This window comes from Polypterus senegalus, chromosome 3 (genome assembly GCF_016835505.1).
Source record: "Polypterus senegalus isolate Bchr_013 chromosome 3, ASM1683550v1, whole genome shotgun sequence".
In the NCBI taxonomy this organism is placed as follows: domain Eukaryota; kingdom Metazoa; phylum Chordata; class Cladistia; order Polypteriformes; family Polypteridae; genus Polypterus; species Polypterus senegalus.
The window spans coordinates 57,309,494-57,314,403 of record NC_053156.1 but is presented as its reverse complement, the minus strand read 5'-3'; positions in this window follow the sequence as shown (position 1 = coordinate 57,314,403).

The following is a 4,910-nucleotide window of genomic DNA, read 5'->3' as shown; positions in this document are numbered from 1 at the left end:
AAAAATTATTGCTCAATTTCAAGGAGTTAGACTCCATCTCTACAATATATAAAATCCTTTTACAATCCCTTCCTTTCAAAGATCCAAGAGGACACTGGGAAAATGACCTCTCAATTAATATATCAGAAAAGGAGTGGAAAGTAGCAATGCAGAGAATTCACTCAAGCTCCATATGCAAAGCATACAATTATACAACTCAAAATTATATATCGAGCACATCTGTCTCGACTAAAACTCTCCAAAATGTTTCCAGGGCATGATCCAACCTGCGAACGTTGCAACCAAGCCCCAGCCTCACTAGGTCACATGTTCTGGGCCTGCTCCAAATTAACATTATTCTGGACAAAAATTTTTAATTACCTCTCAGACAGTCTTGGACTCACAATCCCTCCTAACCCATTAACAGCTGTGTTTGGGGTTCTTCCAGAGGGTCTTAAAGTGGAGAAAGACAAACAAATTGTGATTGCATTCACTACACTGTTGGCACGCAGACTTATTCTGATAAACTGGAAGAACCCAAACTCTCCTCTTTTAAGTCAGTGGGAAACTGATGTGTTATATTATTTAAAATTGGAAAAATCAAATACTCAGTTAGAGGATCTGTGCAGACTTTTTCAAAACATGGCAGGATCTAATCAGTAATATTTTGAAATGATTTTATAAAGCACAGAGAATTTGTTGATTTAGGTATTTTTAAAAGCCTTAAATTTTACACCGTTTGGCTTGCTCTCTCTCTCAAGGGTGGGGATCGATCTGTTCTTAGCATAATTCTTTTTTTTTTGTAAAAACTTGATTGCTATGTATTGATTGTAATAAAATTAATAAATAAAAAAAAAAAATTTAATATGAACAAATTAAAATTATTATAGCTCATTCTCAGTGAAGCACTATGACTTCTAAGTGCTAGAAGTGCTCACACCGGGCCCCTTACAGCGAAAAGAGGCCTTCCCTTGTAAACATTAAGAAAACTATATTTATTTCACATGGGATAGAAAATTGAACCCATGAGTCAAACGGGCCTTGATAAGGGCTTCAGCACGAGAGAAATGCCCCGCTCCCTCTCCCTCCCTCAACCCCGTATGCGCAGTGAACGTATTAAGGGTCCAACCTTGGTGCAGTGAAGTGTTTTTCTTTATTTCATCTGTTGTATTCTTTTTCTATCCCAGAAAGGTAAGTCCAAGAAATATGTAGTCTGTGTAGCCACAGTAAATCAGGGTTATGTTATAATTATTGCATGTACAGGAGTTTGGTCAGGGTTCTTGACCTTTCACATGCGAGCTTTAAAAGCACACTGAACAGACTGAAAACGAATATTGAAGACCGCAGTGTTCATCTTCAAGATGTTTGAAACCGATTTTCATTTCTTCTAGATTAACAATCCTTCACAAGTGAAGACGAAAAAGGAATGTTCAGCCATTGCAGATTATTATAATAATGATGTGACAGAAATTCAAATACTGTATATATAACCCCTTGATCCTAAGGATGCTCTCCAGTGGTTTGTACAGTTTGGAAGGGATGTCTTTCCCACGATTTGCACTGTGTACAAATTACTGCTTACCATCGCATTTTCATTCGCGAGTTGTGAAAGATCATTTTCAAAATCGAAATTAATAAAAACTCATCTGAGATCTTCCATTTCACAAGAGCGTCTGACTAAACTGGCTTTAATCAGCATTGAAAAAGAATTCCTCACAGATGATGTAAAAAATGAAGTAGCACAATTGTTTTCGGGGAGGAGATCTAATTTGGGGAAATTAACTTAAATGAATATTTAATTTGAATAAAGTGTTTATTTCTTATTAAATATGCATTTCTTTATCATTTTCATATGCCTTCTTTACCATTCACTTTGACAGCACATCACCTTAGGGGGCTGTTCTCCTCTAGGGGGCGATAGCTCCGTGGTTGGAATAAGTTTTTTTTAATTTATGCATTTTAAGTAACCTGAACCTAAATATATATATTATAACGAGGCGAATTCCCTCCCATAGTGATACAGCGGTAAGAAATCACATTAGAGAAAATAACTTAGCTTTCTTTAATGACAATTTACGCAGCATAACAGATGAAAGGAAGACAGTTACCAAAGTGGGAGTTTGATGTATACAGTCTGCAAACTCCCATCCGTCTGTCGGCTTCCCAGGTGTGTCGGGCAATGTTCCAAGCCTTTATACTCTTTCTTCATGTGCAGGCTCTTACTTAGGTAAATCATGCCATTCCAAACAAGGCAAAGACAGGATTCAATTTCATGCTGACTCTAACACACATGAATAGTGCACATTGCCCATTTGTCTTTGTCTATCTTGTCCTATGCTTGGCCTAGCACAGGGGTCCTCAATCCCAGTCCTGGAGAGCCGCAGTGGCTGCAGGTTTTTGTTCTGACCTGGTTGCTTAATTAGAAAGCAATTCTTGCCAATAAAGCACTAACAAGCTATGAAATTAAATTAACTCTGCTATGTCAGGTCATTCTCATATCCTAGATTTTCTTTCCCTTTCTATCATGCAAATGATTTGAAGGCTAAAATGGATCTAGTAATTCTCAGTCCTTCACTTTTTTCTCTTCATTTTTCTTCCAAGTATTTAATTAAACCCAATAGTGCAGATAAATACACACAGGTGTAAATGTAAATAAGTTAAATGGAGAAATGCTGCTCTCTTGTCATTTGCATGTTATTGATAATAAGGAGCAATTAAAATAGCTGTTTAAGACAAAATTAAGCAATAAGGGCTCAAAATCACTAAAGTGAAGCAGAAGTGTTACTTTAGCAATAAGTGCTTTTTCTTAAGTAACTGGGTTGAGCAAAAACCTGCGGCCACTGCGGCTCTCCAGGACCGTGATTGAGGACCCCTGGCCTAGCAGTTCTAAATGCTGAGCACCTATGTACTAAATCTGACTCAGCTGTGCATGTAGAAAGAATAGAAAAGCAGATTTAATATATTTGTACAGAGCACAGTGACATATTAAACATATACACTTATTACGGGGACATACAATCAAGGAGTTTGCCCCAGCATCTTCTATCCTCTGCACGCCACTGCTCCCAGCCTAATGATTTATAACATAACTTGGCTTGTTCAGCACTTCTTTTACATTTTGCAAATGGTCATATATGAATGGAACAAGCTTTTAAGGACTGCTGGGATTTTTTTCACCCAAAGTATGACAGTGGTGAGGTCTACTGTAAGAGTGACGAATGCATTAAAGTTGGAGGTGGGATAACATCAGGGATCGGCTCTGAGACCTTTCTTATTTGCAATGGTGATGGACAGGCTGACAGATGAGATTAGACAGGAGTCCCTGTGGACTATGATGTTTGCTGATAACATTGTGATCTTTAGTGATAGTAGGGAACAGGTTGAGGAGACCCTGGAAAGGTGGAAATGTGCTCTAGACAGGAGAGGAATGAAGGTCAGTAGGTACAAGACAGAATACATGTGTGTAAATGAGAGGGAGGTCAGTGGAATGGTGAGGATGCAGGGAGTAGAGTTGGCAAAGGTGGATGAGTTTAAATACTTGGGATCAACAGTACAGAGTAATGGGGATTGTGGAAGAGAGGTGAAAAAGAGTGCAGGCAGAGTGGAATTGGTGGAGAAGAGTGTCAGGAGTAATTTGTGACAGAAGGGTATCAGCAAGAGTGAAAGGGAAGGTCTACAGTGCGGTAGTGAGACCAGCTATGTTATATGGGTTGGAGATGGTGGAACTGATCAGAAAGCAGGAGACAGAGCTAGAGGTGGCAGAGTTACAGATGCTAACATTTGCATTTGGTGTGACGAGGATAGATAGGATTAGAAATGAGTACATTAGAGGGGCAACAGTTGGGAGACAAAGTCAGAGGGATGAGATTGCATTGGTTTGGAAATGTGCAGAGGAGAGATGCTGAGTATATTGGGAGAAGGATGTTAAGGATAGAGCTGCCAGGCAAGAGGAAAAGATGAAGGCCTAAGAGAAGGTTTATGGATGTGGTGAGGGAGGACATGTAGGTGATGGGTGTAACAGAACAAGATACAGAGGATAGAAATATATGGAAGAAGATGATCTGCTGTGGCAACCCCTAATGAGAGCAGCTGAAAGAAAAAGAATCATGAAAGGCTTTATGAGCTAGTGTAACTTACCAGAAGCCATTCTCTTGGGACTTTGTGCTGAGTTGGGCCCAGCATTAGAAAGACTGACTGCCCAAAATCACGCTCTGCCTGTTCATGTGCAGGTTTTAACAACTGCTGGCTTTCTGGCAACAGGCACCATCCTGAAGGGATTGGTCAGGAATATCAAAGCTTCATCTCCATCATGCCTGCTGTGCTGGAAGTCATAAACAGACTGATGAAGCACTACATTCAGGTTCTGTTTGGTGTGGTGGTACATATATAAAACACAGCATGAAAAGTCAGTTTGCAGCAGTTTTTGGTTTTCCTAATGTAATCGACAATGACATAATTGCAATTGACTGTATTCATATTGCAATAAGGGCACGCGTCCTAGTTTTTTTTTAATTCCAATATATATATATATTACTGACACAGTATTAGCTTATCTGTTTATGCAGCTAGGGAATGTGTTTAAAGTTTCCACGTCTTCAGATTCGACTTTTCATTGGCCATTCTGTAGTAAAGAAAAGTATTAGGTCAGGGCAGTGAAGAGAATGCCCATGTCCAAGCAAGTGGATACAAATGATGGATGTGTGACATAAAATATCTACCTCTATTTGAGAAGAGGACACTTACCTGGAAAGTTAAATGTTGACCAGTCGGTGCCAGCTAAATCAGGTATTTGCATAAAACAGCAGTCAAGTGACCGTGGCAAAGTTTATTCTAGGACATGGTGTCTCTTTGAGCACAAGCCAGTTACTGCAATGAACTTATTGCGGTTCTACAAAGAGGAACTCGGATCCCAGAAGTCAGCAAAAGTGAGC